General features: G+C 37.0%; 1 long non-coding RNA gene across 1 annotated transcript in view; it reads left to right on the forward strand.

The window, feature by feature from the left end:
• LOC129523794 (uncharacterized) overlaps positions 1 to 19,562 on the forward strand; it is a 40,411-nt gene extending 20,849 nt beyond the window's left edge. Inside the window, exon 4 of the long non-coding RNA XR_008667415.2 lies at positions 19,475 to 19,562. This is a non-coding gene — a long non-coding RNA (uncharacterized lncRNA). The remainder of the gene's footprint in view (positions 1 to 19,474) is intronic.
• Positions 19,563 to 22,726: the final 3,164 nt, after the last annotated feature.

Raw genomic sequence — 22,726 nt, forward strand, 5'->3', positions numbered from 1 at the left:
GAATGTCCCTTTGGAGATTTTGATTAATGTCTTACTGTGGAGGGCACAGCCTTTGAAATACCTTGTGATCTTGCATTACATGGGGTCAGGTGAGACTTCAATTTATCAGAGAGCCAAATTTCACTCTGACAATGAAAGTGACTCCTTGGGCACCTCATACTTTTCCTTTAAAAAGCCTCTGCTTTTTCTAAATTACATATTTAGCTCCTGTGTTACTCTTATCTCTTTTAATGCAGGGCTTGGCTCTAATGCAACTATCACAGGTGGACCAGGACCTGCTCTTGCCTGGCAAGAGCCTGTGGAACTTCAAATTCACACTTCAGGAAAATTTCATTTTCCCTCATATTAATTGTGATGTCAGACTCAAAATATTTCCTAGCTCCAAGTGAAATGTTTTCTTTTCCCCCCACATTCCCTCTCCCTAGTCCAGTATTATGGAACTAAAACTACAAATGCTGCTAAATCTCTTAAAATATGAGACATTGACATGGAGTATCTGCTGACATAGTTGGGTGATGTTTAAACAAATAATATAGCAATCTTCACTGAACTTCTCCTACCTGTAAAGCAATATGTGTTATAGGGTATACAGAGATATTTAGGGCCTAGCTGCATTTATAGTGTAATGGGATGATATATGTATAAGAACTTCTAGCATATAGTGTAAGGCAAGGCAAGATATGTGCCAAATCAATGTCATGATCAGCAAATTCTAATAGATGAACAAAAGGTACAAATCCCTACAGGTAGAGAGTTTTGGAGATAGGTTCTGGTTTGAGTAAAGAAAGATGGGCAGGGTAGTTGGAATGGAGTTGGTAAGGGCATGAATAAGTTTACAGGTACAATGAATCAACACATTGGTTGGTGGAGCACATGCTAGAGAAAAGTTTGGGACATTAGTCTGGAAATTTGATACTGACGCCAGTCTGTGGAAGGCAAACTGAGGATTGCAAAATAAGTTTCATGGTGATATAATACTACTGAAAATTTTTGAGCAGTTATGTGATATAGTGAATACATTAAGCTTTAGGAAGAGTATTATGGCACCTGTGTGAACCCTTCCACTAGTATATATGCTGTATGATGAAGGGACTGTCAGTCATGCTTCTCATGATATTCTATGACACATGGTACATGTCTAGTAAAATATATGTTGAGTAACTGAAATAAAGAAGAAAATGCTCAGAGGAAGTGAATCAATAAATCTTGTATTTTTCTTGGACCAGAGGAAATAAGCTTATGTTCCAGAACAATGGCTCCCAAATGGAGGTGATTTAGCCTCCCAAGAGACATTTAGCAACATTTGTAGACATTTTTTTTCACAACTCAGGGGATGTTACTGGTATCTGGAAGGTAAAAGGCAAGGATGATGCTAACTGTTCTACAAAACACAAAATAGCCCCTCATGACAAAGAATTATCCATCCCCAAGTGTGCATAGTGCCAAGGTTGAGTGGACCAGATCTAGAAGGAAGGCAGTCAAAAGAGAAAAAATAGAGATAAGACAAAGGATAGCTGTAAGAACTTGGTGACTGCTTTCATACAGAGGAGCAAAGGAGAACAAAGGCCAAAGATTACATGGGAATTCTCTTCCGGGTCACTCTGGAATCGTGACACTACAGGCAAAACTGGAGCCCAGAAAAGAGGCCAAATTGTTCATGTCTGTGTGTTGGTGAGTTTGGGTTTAGATTTGCAGAATTTATGAAAAAGGTAAAATCTACAAATAGAATTGTCTATTGGATGCTGGGGATGCTGGACTAGAAGTTAGGGGAAAAGTTAGGACTAATGTTCTAGATATGGTGGCTGACAAAGCTGATATGAGTCTTAGCTTCATGGGGAGTTCAGTGGAGGAGGTGGGCATTAAATGGATAGTCTCTAGTATATCAGTATAATTGGAAATTGTAAGTTCTGTAAAAGAAATGTATAGTTTCTATGTGAAAGCATAACAGGCATCATCAGGACATATCTGTGGATTGGGAAATGCCTCTCTTAGCAAATGACATTTATACTGAACAATGAGTATGACTGCCACCAGGCAAAGAACAGGGAAAAAATATTGAAAGCAGTTGAAATGGCATGGGTGAAGGCTATGAGGCAGACAAAAATAGGTGGGTTTAAGGAACAGAAGGAAGTGACTGAGCTGCAGAGAGAAAGGGGTGGGAAGTAGAAGAGGTTGAAGAAATAGGCAGGGGATGAGCCCAGTGTTCATGCTAAAACTTCTGAATATAATCCAGTTGTAATAGGAAATGATTGAAAATTTTAAGCAGAGAACTGAGAAAATTCATTTTACATTTTTAAAAGAATGTATTTTACATTTTTACAATTTTAAAATTGGTTATTATTCATATATGGAGAATAAATTGGAGGATCCAAGAGTAGAAATAGGGAGATAAAGAGTTGGCTATTGCAGTTGGCAAGGCAAGAGATAATGGCAGCTTGGACTAAAGTGATAAATTGTTGGAAGAGAAATTTGAGAAAAGTCACATTATTCAAGTGACATTCTTGAAGCAGAATTCTTGGGGAGGTGATGGATTGGATAAGAAGAATAACAGAAAGGGGAGTATTCAGGTTGATGGCTCTGTTAGTCTCCTGAGGCTGCTGTAACAAATGACCACAAACTGGGTGGCTTACAACAACTGAAATTTATCTTCTCACAGTTCCAAAGGGCAGAAATCCGAACTCCAGGTGTCAACAGGGCCACACTTCCACTGAAGGCTCTAGGAGGGAATTCTTCCTTGCTTCTTTCAGCTTCTAGTGGCTCCAGGCATTCGTTGGCTTGTGGCTGGAAAACACCAATTTTCTCCTCTGTCTACACATAGTCTTCTCCTCTTCTCTCACTTAAATCTTTTTCAGCTTTTCTCCCATAAAAACACTTGTCATTGGATTTAGGATCTACCTAAATAACCGGGATGAAATAATCTTGAGATACTTAATTACATCTGCAAAGACCCTTTTTCCAAATAAAGTCACATTCATGGTTCGGGGATATGGACATATCTTTTAGGGGACATATCCCTATTCACTCCACTACAATGGCTATGTATCTGGCTTTAATAATTGCGTAAGATAAGATTGAAGAAGAAGCAAAGTTTAGGGGAAGGATCAAGAGTTCAGTTTAGATACATTATATTGAGATGCCTGTGAAACAGTAAAAAGAAGCCGGATGTGGTGGCTCACGCCTGTAGTCCCAGCACTTTGGGAGGCCAAGGCAGGTGGATCACTTGAGGTCAGGCCAGCCTGGCCAATATGGTGAAACCCTTTCTCTATGAAAAATAAAACAATCAGTCCAGCATGCCTGTGGTCCCAGCTGCTCGGAAGGCTGAGGCAGGATAATGGCACTCCAGCCTGGGTGACAAAGCAAGACTCTGTCTCAAAACAAAACAAATACTAAGGAGAGATGTCAAGTAGACAGTTTAATAAATAGTTCAGAAGAGGTTGATGTTTGTTATTCAAAGCCTGGGATGGGTGAGATTGCTGAGGGCAATTGTTTAGTGAGAAAATAAACCACGATTGTTATTTGAAAATTCCAAGTTTTAGACATACAGTAGAAGATTCGGAGCTAGCAAAAGAGTTCAAAAATGAACTGCCAGAGATGTGGAAGTGAAAAGAAGAGACTGGAGTACTTGAATGGTGGTGAGTAAAGGTGAACAATCAGGTTTATGCAAAGTTTCATCAGGTACCTATGTAAGGAAAGAAAATTGAGAGTATTTTAAGAAAAGAGGGGTTATTCCTAAAGAGGGAAAATTTAGCATATTCAGCATATTCATATTCAGCAATTGTAATAGTGATTACAACTACCAATAGAAAGAGGCAAGATTAGATTCTTGACTATTGAACCCTGGTGTATATCTGTATTTTGATATCAAAATTAGTCATTAAAAAGGAGAAAGAGAAATCACAGGGGTGCAATAGCAATAAGGTAGAACTCCTAAATTTAAGGGAAGTAAAGTTAACTTCTACATATACTGGTAAAATGTTAAAATTAGATTTCTAAGGAGAATGGTGAAATAAATGTGAATAACATTAAAGTTAAGTGTGAAACTTGGAGCTGCTCTTCAAGTTAATTACATATCCTAAAAATGGGTGTTTTATTATGAAAATATGTTCCAGACAAGAACTCCAGTAACTAGAGTATCATGATGGGCTGAGCACTGGAACCTTGGGATTCTCTACTTCTCTGCTATGAACTTGCTGTGTGACTTTGGATAATTCATTTCACTTTTCTGAGCCTGACTCAGTTTCTGCCTCCATAAACAGTTTTGAGCTACATAATCTCTGAAGTTCTCTTGAGTTCTAGATATGATGACTCAATGTCACTTTCAGGCCTTCTATTTGGCTGTATTTAGATGTATTTCTATAAGGCCCTTTCAAGTTCTAAGGCTCAGAGGCATAGGAATCTGTCAGCCTGACACACAGACTCAGGCTGGATGGTGAGCTTTGTTCTTTCCTCTGGCTATGGCCATAGGCACTGGAACAATGTCCATTGCCATGGTCATTCTCCCTTCTCATTGGAGCCCAGCCTCTTCCAAGTCACAAGCTAGGTTTTGAGTACTTTCTGGATTTTCGTTATTTCACAATCTTTATCTTGATCATCAGGAAGCTTCTTCTTTTAAATCCTCAAAACATGAAAGTTCTGATTAGACCATGTACATTTCCTGATGTACACCTACGTACTCACACGCTAATGGATGTTACCCTCTCAGTCCCCATGGATCTTGCACACGCCCTTTAGAGAATGGCTACTCTCTTCCATGACACAAAGATAACTTACCCAAAAGGGCAACTCCTTATAGTTCTCAAGGTGATCTAGTGCCTTTTGTTAGCATGCAGAATCAAAAACTATAATTTTCATCAGAGCATCTTGATTTAGAGAAGTTTTACCCGAGGGTTTAAGTGTAGTTTAGGAGATCATGATTTCTCTTAAATTGTGGGTGTGTATGTGAAAATGTGCTTTCTTTAAAAAAGAGAACGATTTACTTTCATCAGATCCTCAAGTAAGTCACAGCCCATTAAATATTAAGAACCACTGTTATAGGTTTCCTCCAGCCAGGACACCAATTCTTAGTTCAGCCAACCGTGGAAAAGTTAAGGGTGCTACATGACAGTAGGTATGGCTACTTAAGCTGAAGGAAAATCTGTGAGACAGTATGTGGCCTATTCAGTAAAATATTATATTTCATATGCCATAAGCATGGAAAGGAATACGCTCTTACATATAATCTGTTAAAAGATTATAACCAAACAGCAATTGCATTGTATTTCCACTGCATATGTTTTTTTCATTTAGATTTGTTTAGTCTCCTCTAACTAATAAACTCGCTGAGAGCAAACAGAGGTTATGACATATTTCTTTTATATTATCTATTTATGTTATATTTTATTTTTAAATAATTACATATTTATTTTATATTTTATATTGATACCCCTTACTCATATTGTAGAGCAATTTGAATTATTTAGAATAAGTAAGTCAAGCTGCTATAACACATATGAAAAAAAATTTCAGAGGTTTAACATAATAGAAGTTTATTTCTACTGTGGTTATTCAGAAACCCAGGTACCTTCCATCTTGTTGATCTATCCATGGAGGCAAAACATGTTTTCCATTCCATTGGCATATGTGAGAAGAGAGGCACATGGGATTGTGAGGATTATTTTTATGGCTTCCCAAACTATCCTGAGAAGGATAGTTTGGTTATATGCCCAAAAGAAGAGAAAATGGGCATTAATCACTAAATCAGCACTAAGATGTCACTGCCATAGAACTATTCCAAAGTCAATGGTTCTCTATAGCGTTCTGTTTCCTCATCAACAAAAAATAGATTTAAATTATGTGATTGTCAAGATCACATTCAGGCTTAACCTTGTATGAAACTATGGTTTAAAGTAAATTAATGGTCTCTTGGCTTTTCCACAGACTGTGTGTGCCGTAGGAAAGGGTTTCCAAAGTAGGGTGAATAGGTAAAATGCTTGCTTCTTGGCAAAACAAACCAAAAACTCAAACCTTTCACTTTAGTGGTGTTCAAATACATAAGTTTCTTATTCAATATAAAAATGAGTCATGCAACCAAACACCTAACTTCCTAACTTGGGTGTGTGGGTACTTAATTGGTATTTCAAATTTCATGTCTTGGGTCTGCCCAACCACCCAACCCTCTTCCTCCTTATTCTTCTCTCTTTCCTGGTAAATCACAATTCCATTCTTCCTTTTGCTCAGGCCAAATTTCCTAAAGTCTTCCTTTTCTTCTGTGTTTCTCTTATACTCTACATCTGATTTGTCAGCAAGTCTTGTTAAACTTACCTTCCAAATACTTCTGGAATATATTACCAACACCAAATTCTTGCAAACCATCTCGTATTTGAATTATTGCAAAAGGCTCCTAACTGATCCCCCTACTTCCACCCCTACTCCTTACATTTTCTTCTTTCTATGGAATGCAAAGAATTTTTCGAAAACATAAATCAGATCATGTTACTCCTCAGCATGAACTCTTCCAATCATTTCCCATCCTAACGAAATTCATGGCAGTCTTCAGCCCATACAGTCTCACTTGGCCTTACCCCGGGCTACCACTCTGACCTCTATTCTACATCTCTCCCTGAATTTCCTCAGCTCCAACCACATTGGCCACCTTGTTGTTTCTAAAACATGCTGTTCACTCTTCCCTCATTGACTTACTCCCAGATATTAGCTTTCTCAGCTTCTTCAGGTCTCTGCTCTCATGTCACCTTCTCAAGAAAGATGTCTCAGGCCACCCTATTTAAATTAACAGTCATTTACATCACTCCAGGTTACCTATTCCCAACCTCATCTGTCTTCATATTGCAATTTGACACATTACATGCTACTCAGTCCGCCTTGTCTGAGTAGCATGGAAACTCCATGAAAGTAGGAACTCTATTTTATCTGGTGCTCTATCTCCATATGAAGTATAGCACTTGTTACACAGTAGGCACTCAATAATTTTTATTAAGTAAATGCATGACATCTTCAAATTATTAAATGATTGTGGAAGAATGTGTAAGAAAAGATCCTATTCTTGTGTCCATTAATAATGTAATGACCCATATGTTACTTTAGGGTAATTGAAGCTAGCAAAGATGATGCACATTGAAAAACAAAGGAAAATATTTTAAGTTGATCATAACAGAGAAGATGAATAAATCCAATTTTATTAAAGGTATTTTAGACATAACACACTATTAGTTTGCAAAAGTAACCAAATTGTTTTCCTTTGCAAGTTAGAAGATTATAGATTTTCATATATGTTATCTGAAATAAAATATTTAAAAATTGAAAAACACTATTAAAGCTTTTTTATACCCTATGACCCAACAATTCTACTCCTATGTATATACCCAACAGAAATGTGTTTGTATGTTCACAAAAACACATATATAAATGTTCATGGCAGCACAATTTATAATATCCCATACCACAGGTGACTCAAATGATCAACAGTAGAACACACAATACTGTACAATTCAATACTTCACAGAAATGAGAATAAATGACTACAGTCTCATGCAACATTATGAACTAATTTCACAAAATAAGCTAAGTTAAAGAAACCGGATACAAAATAATACATACTCCATTGTTCCTTTTATATATAATTTTTTAAAGTCAAAATATAAGATTATACATAGTATAAAATGTGATTGTAACATATGATGTAATATATCATAATGTATCAGATGTCAAGATTGTGATCATAAATGAGGGGGTGGTTATGAGGGGAAGAGGAAATGAGAGGTCTCTGGGATATAGTCAATGCTCTGTTTCTTATCTTGGGTGCTAGTTTCAGATGTCTTCAATTTGCAAAAACTCATTGAGCTGTTCATTTACTATACATTCTCTTTGCTTTATGCATATTTTATTTAAAGATTTCAAAAATCAATAAAGCAGTATATTCAATTAAATCTGAACATTATGCTGACCCAACTAAAGCTACTGTTTTGCTTTTCATTCTGCAAATTGTTCCCCAAAAACTTTTGGGTTTACCTTTTATACATACCTAAATCCTTTCCAACAAACGTTAATTAAATTTATCTCCTCTCATAGGTGTTGGCTTCCTTAATTAAAACAAAGCCATTCCTTCCAAGGTTTGAACAGAAGAGAGTTCCAAAAGCTCTCCAGTTACATAAGCAGGCTCTGACTCTCACCCTGGCTTTGCCCTCCTCTTAGAAGGCTGGTACTTGATTGTTCCTGACACAATTAACTCCCAACTTTTTACCACTTGGCTACAGCACAGACAAAATTCTTTCAGTTGCTTCCATATAGAAAAGCTAAGACAGGCTGATATTTTCTAAATAAATTCTAGTAAATATGAATAAAGAAGTACAAACAGAAATCCTGAAAAAAATTAAACCTGCATAGATACAGGTGTGTCTCTAATATAGATTTCTCACCCTATTATAACTATGCTATTTTTCAAAGTCTGGTCCAAACTTAGAAATGGATCAAATCTATCTTCCTCCTAGCTCCATATTTTTCTTTTGGATTATAAAGATCTCAGTCCGAGACCATGCTTTCAAATCAGAACTAATCTATTTCATGAGTAAATAAAAGAATCACATCTCAATTTTTTTTTTCTTAAAAGTGATGCTTTTAATTCACCTAATTATTTTTATGGATACATATGATTGAATTACATGCCAGAATTAAATTCTGGCTATAAAGGGGACTGGGAAGTATAGTTATGGCTTCCCAAAGTATAGAAAAGATATTCAAAAAATATAGGTCAGCCACAAAAGCGGGCGGGGATGGATTAAAAACTATAGTTCAGCTATTAATTATTCTCTGCTGCCCAACATCAACACTTACCCTTCTTTCAACTTAAATTTCTAAACAATATTTTGTCATCCAACATTATGCAACTATTGATCATACAAATAAAACACACTCACTCTGCGTTGAGTGAAATGATCAAAATCTCACTAGTTACTACATCTAATTTCAAGTTAGGATCCCTCAATAATATTAATTCCCTTTCTAGTTCTATCATGTCTTGATATTTTATAAGCTACGGACTAAAATACTAATGTTACCCACTACCAACCCTTCCCCATATGAAATAGAAAAATGGAAGTGGCAGTGGAAGAGAAATGTATTAATGAATACATGACAATGAAGGGAGAAAATATGGGTAAATATTATAGTCTTCTACTACTGGAAATGACACTATACTTGGTATACATGATTTCCTTCATCTACATTATCACAAGAAGTTCATTCATGGCCTCATATTTGAATTTAATATAGGCCATTGGTAACTCCAAGTTTTAGCCAAAAAACTAAAGAACTAATGCCACCTCCATCTGCTTGAGTTTGAATATTGAATAAAGAAATTCTGACACATGCTTTAAATTAGCAAATTCAGCCTGATTTAAAATTACATCTCCCCTCTTAGTCTAGCCCCTTCAGCATTCATTCACACATATATTCTGTAGATCTTTGCCATCACAAATTAATAGTGTTTCAAATTATCTGGTTTATAAGCATTCTATTCTCTGTTTTACTTGAAATTGGTGCCTTGTGACATATGGATGATATCTGATGTTGGTTATACTGACCACAATGAGAGGTGGTACAAGCAGACATGAGGAAAATTGGCTTCCCTTTACGAGGTAACCATCTTAGGCAAGGTTGTTATTAGTTTCCAAGGAATCAGTGGAGAGGCTCATGACAAAGGGAAGAAGGGGCTGCTTCTGCTTACATAGAAAATTATGTGGAATTTGGGATTTTTATATACTTTCACAATCTGACTCCTCCCATTTAGCTGTTTGTTTGTTTGTTTGTTTGTTTATTTATTTATTGAGATGGAGTCTCACTCTGTTGCCCAGGCTGGAGTGCAGTGGCACCATCTTGGCTCACTGCAACCTCCGCCTCCCAGGTTCAAGCCATTCTCCCGCCTCAACCTCCCACGTAGCTGGGATTACAGGCGCCCACCACCACGCCCGGCTAATGTTTGTATTTTTGTAGAGACAGGGTTTCACCACGTTGGCCAGGCTGGTCTCGAACTCCTGACCTCAGGTGATCTGCCCTTGGCCTCCCAAAGTGCTGGGATTACAGGAGTGAGCCACCGCCTCCAGCCTAAATGAACCACTTCTGAGACTGCAAAAATTGTCTCACTGTTTTAATGCATTATGACACAGTATTTTTCAGAAGCACAATTATTAAAAGGCATGAAGAGAAGACTATTTGAAAAGGTTAAAGAAATAGGTTTGTTTTAATAAGGAGAGAATGAGAAACAGCCAATATGAATGTTTACATGTATGAGAGAATACAGGGAATTAAAGCAGATGTTTCTGTTTTCAACTAATATAAAAAATTAGTAGTCTTTCATTTTAAAATGGAGGCATATGTTTGACTTAGAGAAAATGTTGACTGTAGAATGTTACTAAAGGAGTTTGTAGAATCTCCTTTTTCAGATATTTTTAAAGAATAGAAAATGATTTCGCTTGACTTGGGCAGATTCTTGCCTAATGTGTCCTTTCTAAAATACAACCACAGACATCAGTATTATTCATGGTAGAGAATGGGGAGGCTTACTCTCCAAATTCATTCAACAAACATTTATGGAGCCTCATGATGTACCAGGCACTAGGAATTAAACTTCCAATTCAATGTCCCCATGCAAACAGATCTTCAGATAGATAGGCAGATAGACAGTGGAAAAGGAATGTGGTAAGTGCCATGTAAGGAAGGGGAAAGACTGGCCCAGTAATTATGACCACCTTTAACTGAGTCCAGGCACTGTGTCAGGCAGTGTCCAGGCACAGTGTCAAGCACTCCATGTACATTATTTTATTTAGTGCTCACAACAACCCTATGGAATATATACTATCATTTGCCAGCTATTATCCATGAAGAAACTAAGGTTAAGGAGAGATTAAATAACTTGCCCAAGATCATGCAGACAGCAAATTGCAGAGATTGTTTTGACTATAGAGTTGAAGTTCTTAAACCCTGGGCCAGCCAGTCAGAATCTGAGAGGAGACAAGTAAGGTTGGTGAGGGGAATGGGAACTGAAAGGGATGAGGAAAGCCTTCTGAAGGAGAAGCCATTTCAATGGAGTTTTGAATGAGGAGTTGGCCAGGCGTATTTTATCTGGGGGGCTGGTAGTGGAGGAGAAGACATGTTTGCCAGATAAAGCAGCTGTGGAAGGGACTGAATTTCAGTCACTTGTTATTTAGCTAAAGACATGGTCATTCTAAAGTCCCTACCGAGTTCTTGCACACTGATACCAGGGTTTTCAGTGAGTAGTGCTCAGTTTATAAGAGTTAAGAAGTCACCATTTTTTTTTCTTAGTCCAAATGAAAATAGTGCTTCATCTGAGATCTGCATATGAATGGCTCTGCCTGTCTTTGGTCAACCCATTTTCCACTCCCTTTACTTGTCCCTTCTTTCCCTACGGCCTCTAACTCTCTTAGTCCTTCCTTCTTTTCTCTGAAATGAAGCTCTCTCCTACCCATAGAGAACACTCCCTCCTCTGGTTCACCAGGAAGTTTTTTTGGGCACAGCTTCATGGCCTCTCACAGTGATGGATCCTTATTTAAAGCCTGAAATCGATTTCCCCATGGCATCACAATATCTATGGCCATGCTTCCCTCTCAAACATGTGCATTTACTTTTTTTTGGAAGGAGAGAGAAGAAAAATTCATAATTCTTTTCTTCTTTCAGGCTTTTTAATAGTTCCAGTTCTTCTCTGGTCAATCAATCCCCATTTAGTGGAGGCTTAAGCTCCCTCCAGCCTGATTCTCTTTTATACGGCTGCCTTTCTGATGTCATACATTGGTACAAACAAATAAACATAAAGAGGTTTGGTTTTTCTTTTTTCAGTTTGTTTCTTCTCAGGAAAATAAATTCTATTTAATTGTTCTGACTCCGATATACTCTTGCATGTCATAGAATCTTGTTTTATAATCAGCTATTGGAACTTTAGCAGGTCTACAAACAACCATTTCCTTTCCTAACTAAAATCAGAACCAATTGAAAAAGGGAAGAGGAGTCAGACCACTGCCTCAGAGAGAGGGGATTTTAAAATGTGGCTTTAGATCTGCAGTCGTCACTGGCCTCCAACACGTAACTCCTGAAAGAGACTGTCAGAGAGTGATGCCAACACAGACCCGAGCAATGACAGGCCTTCCCCAGACAGTCCCCACCAGGCAGAGTCTGCCCAGTGAGCTCATTCCCTCTAAGGAGGAGTGAATCAGGACAGCTAGAGCTGGGACTGACATGTTGAAGCAAGTTTCTGCACACAGAAATAGGAGGCCAGGGTAAAGGAAAATCCTCCATGTTGAGATGTGGAAAGAAACCTGATTTTTGTTTGTCTCCCTTTATAACATTAATTCCCGTTCCTTTCAGATTAGACTTTCATGTGTTATTTGTCGTTTACATAATGCTTTTGAATACAATCATTTAAAGCTTTTTCTGTCTGTCTCACGTTTCTCGGATGAGATATTCTCACTTTCCTCTTAAGGGTATTTTATTGTTCTTGTGTAACTACTGTCAAAAAATAAAAATTTCAACAAATTTAATGATCTAAACTATTAGTGATTCATTAATCAGACGGTATCCCATCTATGAAACAGAAAAGCACGCTAGTAAGCTGAGGAGAGGCAGTGGGCTTTATAGGCAGAAAAGCCTGAAGAAAGCAGAAACAGGAACAGAAAGCCAGTTGGTTGTTTCAAAGTCACTTTCTTTAAAGGGATAAAGCAGAGCCAGGGGACTTTCTTATTATGTCGGCTCAGGTTGACTGGGCCCCTTTTAATTGATTGCTGTGAATCTGTTTTTTGTTGTTGTTTTGTTTTTTGGGGGTCTTTTTGTTTGTTTTCTAACTGGCTGATTTTAAAGTCCAGTTTGGGGACCTAGCACTAGTGATTCCATTCTGGTTTGGTCTGTTCTTCTGGGCCTAGTGCAAGAGCTTAGTCCAAAACAATAGCCTCCCATAAATTTAACACTACTCTCAGTAAAAATAACCATTGGTATTTTTATAGCATGGCTTTTAATAATGCCTATATTCTCATATTTGCAAAGTGCATTTTCCTGAGTTGATTTTATCAGTGGCTTTACTTCCAAAATAATTTCCTTTTAGGACAATATCAGAATGGCACATACAAGTGTCCCCAAGTCATATTTGGAATAAGATCACTTGGGAACACAAGTCAAAGAAGGTATGTAACCAACTCACTTCATCTAATGGAACAGGTTTCCCTGGGCAAGCATAAGATTATTGTACATTGTTCAAAGATTTCAAGACAGAGAGCACAGATTTCAAGAATGCCAAACATAAGGCAGAGAGGAGTCTACTGGGATGTTTTCCCGAATTGTGGCTTGTATCTCTCTCTGGTCTATTAGAAGACCTCCTGCATACCACTAACAAGAGAAAAAAATGACAGATGAAAGAAAGAGAGAGAGACCTTCTTGTAATTAATCTAATAGGCATTTTTAAAATTGAACACTTGGACTTCCTCCAACTGGCATCTTTAAAACACCCATTGATTAACAGGCAAATGGGATGAGTGAATTCATTATAAGAAGTGAATCCTTTGCGTCCACCAGATTCTTCTGCCTTCATTGTCATCAAAGTTCTTGGGCTCACTCACTGGCTGTCATCCCTCTCACTCATCTCTAAAATGGTTTCAACATCCCCTCTGTGCAGTCCAGTTTCTCACCTAATTTGCATTAGGCCGATTCATTCATTCCTCAGCAGGGTTACTTGATGTGCTTTCTTCCCAGTGGCATCCATGTGTAAAGCTGTCTCTCACTGGCTCTTATCACAGTCAGATTCAAAATGCTCATTTCAGAAAGACTGCAAGTCTTAATAGAAGGTATAGAATTTAACAACATGAACACAGTGAGAGTTTAAGAATGGTTTCTGGAATACCTGAAATCTATTCTGCTTATATTAAAATGGCTTTCGGCAGAGGGTGAAAAACCCTGCCGGCAATCAGAGCATTCTGAGACATTCAAGTCTGCCCAGAGTCAGCAGCCAAGCAGCATGCTCTCTGATCTACAGATTTGCATTGTTCACTAACCTTCCTGTGCCAAAAACACTCAGTTGCTCCCTTTCACCAGCCTCTAAGGTCACAAGACAGACAGTTCTTTCTTGATTACTCAAACAAATACACGTCTGATTCAGAGCGGGGAAAAAAGAGTTGCCAACGGTCAAGGCTTAGAAAGGCCAGGGCTGCTTGCACTTAGAAGCCAGCCTGATGAATCACCACATCCATGACTAATTGTGGGGTTCAAGTGTGCCCAGTTATAGAGCCTGCTTTTTAGAAAGGAAAATGCTAAAGAAGACACATAGAAATGTGGAAGAAAACTAGACACTTTTGTGTGACTACACAGATGGCCCGTGGTCATTAACAGGCTTGATACATACCTCTCTATATATTCTTTCTCTTTTTTTTTTTTTTTGACAGAGTTTCACTCTTATTGCCCAGGCTAGAGTGCAATGGTGCAATCTCAGCTCACCAAAACCTTCGCCTCCCGGGTTCAAGCGATTCTCCTGCCTCAGCCTCCTGAGTAGCTGAGATTACACACATGCGCCACCATGCCTGACTAATTTTGTATTTTTAGTAGAGCTGGGGTTTCTTCATGTTGGTCAGGCTGGTCTTGAACTCCCGACCTCAGGTGATCCGCCAGCCTCGGCCTCCCAAAGTGCTGGGATTAGAGGTATAAGCCACTGCACCCGGCCCTCTCTCTATGTTCTTTCAATTAAGCCCCAGAAAATGTGGAAATGCCATTGCCCTCAACCTGGCTTTCCTCACAAGAGTAAACTTCATGGGCTTAAAAAAATATTCCAAACATTTTTTAAATCTCATAAGGTTAAGAAAGGGCAGTCGACTTCAATAAATTATGATGCTGATGATTTTTGTTTTAAAAAACTGGCAAAAACAGACTTTTACATATATATGACTATCATATATGACTTTTACATATACGTATATAGGTGAATTACTTATATACATATATGTACATAAAGTACATAGTTACATGTATGTTAAAGTATGTATATACATATCTAATGTAAATATACATATATATGCACATATGAACCTATATCTTCATTGCATGCTTATGTAATAGATGCAGTGTGTAATATGTGTAAATCCATGTTTTATTTGCATAGATACCAAGGACATGATAATAAAAATGACATAGTTCTTGTCCTCAATTGTATAGTCTGTTGGGAAAGAAAACACATAAACAGAAAAAATTTTCATATAGAGAATTTTTAATATTCTCTATATGCTGCTATAAAATCAATAGTAGTCATGCACAGGGTATTGTTGGCATAAGGGAGGAAACCTTGAAAAAAAGGTACATGTTAGGGAAAGCTTTGGGAAAGTGAGAGATGAGCTGATCTGAAAGGACTTGTAGTAGTGACTCTTGTTGAGCAGGAGGGAGGGGTAGGCAATGAATGGAGGAAATCCCAGGTAGAGGAAAAAGAGAGTACCAGAACAGCCCCACATTTATTTAAGAAATTGAAATTATAGCTAAAAACCTCCACACATAAAACTCCAGGCACCAAAGTTTTCATGGTTAAATTGTACCAAACCTTTAGTAAATAAATAAAACCAATTATACACAAATTCTTCCAGAAAATTTAAGACAAGGAAATACTTCCCACTTTATCTAGGAGGCCTGCCTTACCTTAACCCAAAATCTAAATGTTACAAGAAAAGATAACTACACAACATTAAATATCCCACATAAACATAGGTACAAAAAACCTTGAGAAAATTATAGCAAATGAAATTTAACAATATATAGAAAGAATAATACATCATGAATAAATGAGGTTTATTATGAGAGTGCAGGGCAAACATTTGGAAATAAATTGATGTAATTCACCATATAAAAAACAGACAAACATCTCAATAGGTGCAGAAAATATAATCGACAAAATTCTATATAGATTCATGATAGAATGAACGGCACTCAGTAATCTGGGAATAGATGGGAATTCCCTTAACTTGATAAAGGCATCCATTTAAAAAACAAATAACCAAAATACTATAGCTAGCATCAAACTGAATGGGAAATGGCAATTCAGTGCAGAAACAATTGGTGTTGAAACAATTTGATATCCACATGTCTTATAGTTTGAATACGTCCCCTTCAAAATTCAGGTGTTAAAACTTAATGGCCAATGTAGTGACATTAAAAGGTGGGTCTTCTCAGAGGTGATTAGGTAATGAGGGCTCCTCCCATTATGAGTGGGATTAAGGCCCTCATAAAAGGAGCTTCACTCAACATTTGACCCTCTTGCCCTCTGCCTTCCACCATATAAGGACACAGTGTTCTGCCTCTCCTGAGTAAGCAGCAACAAGGCACCATCTTGGAATCAGAGGGCAGCCCTCACCAGACAACTAAATCTGCAGACACCTTGATCTTGGACTTCCCAGCCTCCAGAACTGTAAGAAATAGATTTCTGTTCTTTACACATTATCCAGTCTTGGGTGTTCTATCATAGCAACACTAGTAAACTAAGACAATATGCAGAGAGAGAAAAAGAGAGAGAGGAAGGAAGGAGGGAGGGAAGGAGGAACAAAAGAAAGAGAGATCTTTAAAGCATACCTTACATACAAATACTTACTCAAAATGGATCAATACCTAAAAGTGAAATCTAAATTAAATTATTGTACCTTTTGAAAAAATAAGCCACAGAATGGGAGAAAATGCTTGCAAATCATTTATCTGATAAAGAACTTATAACAAAGATATATAAGGATGTCTCAAAACTCAATACTAAGAAAACAACAATGTAATACAAAAAGGACAAAATTTATTTTCGTTTGGTCGCTTTTTAAAAATTTTACTTTAAGTTCTGGGATATATTTGCAGAATGTGCAGGTTTGTTACACAGGTATACATGAGTTGACACTTCACCAAAGAAGATATTCATATAACAAATAATTACATGAAAAGACCCTTGAGTTCATCAGTTATGAAGCAAATGAAAAACCCTAATGACATACTACTACATGCCTATTACAATTACTAAAATCAAAAGAACTGACAATATTGATGATCATATAGAAAAAGCGAAACTTTCATACATTCCTAATGGAAATGCAAAACAGTATTGTCACTTTAGAAAAACAGTTTAGCAGCTTCTTAAAAAGTTAAGTATTTACTTACAATACAATCTAGCATTGCCACTTCAAAGATGAAAGTTTTATTTACATAAAAGCAGATATAGAAAAGTTTATACAGCTTTTCTATATATCTTCCAAAACTGGAACAACACAAATGTTCTTCAACAGGTGAATGGATAACCAAATTATGGTACATCCATACAATGGAATACTATTCAGGATTAAAAAGGAATGAACTACTGATAGACACAACATGGCCAAGTGCATTATGCCAAGCAAAAAAAGCCAGATTTAAAAGACTACTTACTGGCTGGGCATGGTGGCTCAAGCCTGTAATCCTAGCACTTCGGGAGGCTGAAGCAGGTGGATCACTTGAGGTCAAGAGTTCAAGACTGGCCTGGCCAACATGATGAAACCCCGTCTCTACTAAAAATAGCTAATTAGCTGGGCCTGCTGGCAGGAACCAGTAATCCCAGTTACTCAAGAGGCTGAGGCAGGAGAATCGCTTAAACCTGGGAGGTAGAGGGTACTGTGAGCCGAGATCGTGCCACTGCACTCCAGCCTGGGTGACAGAGTAAGACTCTGCCTCAAAAATAAATAAAATAAAATAAAAGATTGCATACTTTTACTTGATTCCAGTTGTATGACATTCTGAAAAAAAGCAAAACTATAGGGACACAAAACAGAACTATACATTAGAACAGGTAAATTTATTTATGTAAAGTGTATCTTAATAAAGCATGAAGAAAAATTAAAATGTCATCCATAATAAGAAAATTATTTAACATACATGAATTACCACATCTTAAAACTAAATCATAAAATTTAATGTATTAAAATTTTAGCATTTTAATTTGTTGTATTATGGAAAGTTATCTAGATCAACCCTCTTGCTGAAACAAGCTAGTAATCCTGAGTAAATATATATTCTTAAAAATAATTATTGAACTGACAGGGTCATAAAGCATTTTTAGCAGAAATCCAGAAGGTAAGTGGAATTCTGCAGCCAACTTTCATTTTTATGGCATTTGCTAATTAGGATGAATTTGATCTACAATATTTTAGCTTCATGTGGTGCAAAGAACAAACGACAAAAAGTCCAAAGCAGTTTATAAGAGACAAGTTTGAAATCTAAATATTAAGAACATTTGGAAGTAAAATGATTCAATAAATCATATACATGAATCAAAATCTAAGTACTTGGCAGGTAGTAAACTATTAGCATCACTCTAAATAGATTTACTAACTAAAGCATTAGGAGATTAAACTGATCACTACACGATGCTAAAACATTTAATAACTCAAAAAGATATAACAGTTCTAAACCTGTATGTACCTATCAACATAGCCTTAAATATGTAAACCAAAAATTGAAAGACAGGAAAAAATAAATGCAAATAATAGTGGGGGATGTTAGTATATTCCTCTCATAGCTAAAGAAACAGCTGACAAAATAAAATTAACATGATACTGATGATTTTTAAAACATGATTCAATGAATAAGTGGACATATATAGAACACTATATCCACCCATGTAAATTACAAAAACTTTTGAAACATACAGAAAACATATTATAAAATTGGCCATATTCTGATCCAAAAGCAGCTCTCAACAAAGTTTAAAGAACTAAGCCATGCATATCACATTCTCTATGATGAAATTTAGTTAAAAATCAAAACAAAAAGATAACTAGAAAAAAACACAGTATGTTTAGAAGAAAACCACAACTAAATAACCCATGAGCCAAAGATAAAATCATAATTATTACAAAATATTCAAAGCTGAATAATAATGAATATATTATACATAAAAACTCACAGGACATGGTTAAAATAGCATATGTCTCCATTTCAGTGGTATTAGAAAAAAACAAAAGCTCAGAATTCAAGCTAAGCAACCATCTAAAAAGTAAGAAATAAACCAGAAAAACAGGGTAAATTTTTTAAATAGAAAAATATATATATAATAGAACCGAAAGAGCCAAATGATGGTTCTTTGTGAGGATAAATAAAATTGATTAAATTGTGATGAGATTAATAAAGAAGAGAAGAGGTAGAAGCAGTCAAAATTAGGAATGAAAATGGAGGCATAGCTACAGTTGATGTAGACAGTTGAAAGACTTTGAGAAAATATAATAAACAACTTTATTCCTGTAAAATCACTACAGATTAACAGATTATGTTTCTATTAACTCAACCTGGAAAATGCATCTATCCTGTTCTCTGAAGGATTCCTAACATTTGGTGATGCTGTCAGACATGACCAACAACATCATAAGGAATGTGGCTTTTCAGGGTGAGATAAGAAGCTTTGGGAAGTTTTTGTAGAGGGGTAACATAATCTCACTTTCATTTTGTATAGGTCTTTCTGGCAACTGTCTAAACATAAACCAGAGAAGGGCAAGGCAGACTCAGGAAGGACAAACAGAAGGCTATTTTCATAAATCAGGTAAGAGATGGTGGCATGGACTCAAGTGGTAGGGGTGAAGGTGGAGAGAAGTAATTAGTTCTAGATATTTTAGAAGGTAGAGCCAGAGGATTTACTGGTGAATTGAATATGGAACATGAGAGAAAGTAAATACAGTGAGTTCAAAACAGTGATTTCTCCAAAGTTGTTTTGTTTTTTCTTTTGTTTGTTTCTTTGTCAAAGTGATCAGAAGAACATATTCCATTTCCTGAGATGAAAAAATCCTTAGGAAGAGAAAGTTTTAAGGAAACCAAGAGTTCCATTATGGACAAAGTAGGTTTGAAGTTCCTATACAGGTGGACTTCTTTATAGTGCACTTTCCTTTATTGTGCTTCACAGATATTGAAATTTTTACAAATTGAAGGTCTGTGGCAAACCTGCATTGAGCAAGTCTATCGGTGCCATTTTTCTAATAGCGTGTGCTAGCTTCATGTCTGTGTGTTATGTTTTGGTAATTCCGGCAATATTTCAAACTTTTTTGTTATTATTATATCTGTTATGGAGATCTGTGATCAGTGATCTTTGATTTTTGTAACTGTAATTGTTTGGCAGCCCCACTAACCATGCCCATATAAGATGACAAACTTAACTGATAAATGTTAAGTGTGTTCTGATAGCTCCGCTGGAAAGCCGTTCCCTTGTCTTTGTCCCTCCCCTGGGGCCTCTCTACTCCCTGAGACACAACACTATTGAAATTAGGCCAATTAATAACCCTACGATGGCCTCTAAGTATTTAAGTGATAGGAAGAGTCACACATCTCTCACTTTAAATCAGAAGATAGAAATGATGAAGCTTAGTGAAGAAGGCATGTTGAAAGCCACAATAGGAAGTCCTCTTATGCCACACAGCCAAGTTTTGAATGCAAAGGAAAAGTTCTTGAAGGAAATTAAAAGTGCTACTCCAGTGAACACACAAATGATAAGAAAGTGAAACAGCCTACTGCTGATATGGAGAAAGTTTTTGTGATTTGGACAGAAAATCAAATTAGCCACAACATATCCTTAAGCCAAATCCTAATCCAGAGGAAGACCCTGACTCTTCAATTCTATGAATGCTGAGAGAGGTGAGGAAGCTGCAGAAGAAATGTTGGAAGCTAGCAGAGGTTGATTCATGAGGTTTAAGGAAAGAAGCCATCTCCACAGTACAAAAGTGAAAAGTGAAACAGCAAGTGCTGATGTAGAAGCTGCAGCAAGTTATCCAGAAGATCTAGCTAAGGTCATTGATGAAGGTGCCTACACCTTTAGTATATTCCCCTCATAGCTAAATAAACTGCTGATAAAATAAAATTAACATGATATTGATGATTTTAAAAACATGATTAACTAAATGAATAAGTGGACATATATAGAACACTACACCCACCCAGATTTTGAATGTAGACGAAACAGCCTTCTATTGGAAGAAGATGTTATGTAGGACTATTGTAGCTACAGAGGAGAAGCCAATGCCTGTAAGCTTCAAAAGACAGACCGATTCTCTTGTTAGGGACTAGCACAGCCGGTGACTTTAAGTTGAAACCAATACTACAGACTATTCCAAAATCCTGGGGCCCTTAAGAACTATGCTAAATCTATGCTGCCTATGCTCTATAAATGGAAAAATGCTTGAATAACAGTACAACTGTTTACAGCATGGTTTACTGAATATTTTAAGTTCACTGTTAAGACTTACTGCTCAGAAAAAAAAGAATCCTTTCAGAGATAACTGCTCTGTATTAGTCCTTTTTCACACTGCTATAAGGAACTACCTGACCCTGGGTAATTTATGAAGGGGCTTAATTGACTCATAGTTCTTCAGGATTAACAGGAAGCATGGCTCAGAGGCTTCAGGAAACTTACAATCATGGCAGAAGGTGAAAGGGAAGCAAACACCTCTTACCATGGCAAAGCAGGAGAGAGAGAGAGACAGAGAGCACTAAAGGGAAAGTGCCACACACTTTTAAACAACCAGATCTTTTGAGAACACACTCACTATTACAAGAACAGCAAGGGGGAAATCGGCCCCCATGATTCAATCACTTCCCACCAGGCCATTCCCCAGACACATGCGGATTACAATTAGAGATGAGATTTGGGTGGGGACACAGAGCCAAACCATGTCATGCTCATTGACAATGCACCTGGCCACCCAAGAGCTCTGATAGAGATGTACAAGGAGATGAATGTTGTTTTCATGCCTGCTAACACAATATCCATCCTGCAGCCCATAAATCAAGGAGTAATTTCTATTTTTAAGTTGCCTAATATAACAAATGCATTTTGTAAGGCTACAGTTGTCATACACAGTGATTCCTCTGATAGATCTGGATAAAGAAAACAGAAAATCTTCTGGAAAGGATTAATCATTCTAGATGCCACCAGGAACATTTGTGATTCATGGGAAGAGGTAAAAATATTAACATGAATGGGAGTTTAGACGAAGTTGATTCGAATCCCCACGGAAAACTAACTTAGAAGGGTTCAAGACTTCAGAGGAGGGAGTAACTGCAGCTGTGGTAGAAACAGCAAGAAACTACAATTAAAAGTGAAGCCTGAACATGTGACTGAATTGCTGCAATCTCATGATAAAACTTGAATAGATTGGGAATTTCTTCTTACAGACGAGCAAAGAAAGTGTTTTCTTGAGATCAAATCTATTCCTGGTGAAGATGCTATGAACAGTGTTGAAATGACAACAAAAGATTTAGACTATTGCATAAACTTAGTTGTTAAGGTAGCAGCAGGATTTCAGACAATTTCCTCCCATTTTGAAAGAAGTTCTACTGTGAGTACAATGCCATCAAAGAGCATCACGTGCTACAGAGAAATTCTTTGTGAAAGGAAGAGTCAATTGATACAGTAAACTTCAGTGCTGTCTTACTTTAAGTAATTGTCACAGCCACCCAACCTTCAGCAGCCCCCACCCTGGTTAGCTGCCATCAACACTGAGGCAAGTCCCTCTACCAGCAAAAAGAATATGACTCACTGAAGATTCAGATGATCATGAGCATTTTTCAGTAATAAACAATTTTTACACTAAGATATGTCCATGTTTTTTAAGACATAATGCTATTTTACACTGAACAGACTACAGTATAGTGTAAACATATAACTTTTATACGCACTGGGAAATCAAAAACGTGTGTGGCTCACTTTATTGTGGTAGTC

The sequence above is a fragment of the Gorilla gorilla genome, chromosome 6 (genome assembly GCF_029281585.2).
Source record: "Gorilla gorilla gorilla isolate KB3781 chromosome 6, NHGRI_mGorGor1-v2.1_pri, whole genome shotgun sequence".
NCBI classification, from domain to species: Eukaryota; Metazoa; Chordata; class Mammalia; order Primates; family Hominidae; genus Gorilla; species Gorilla gorilla.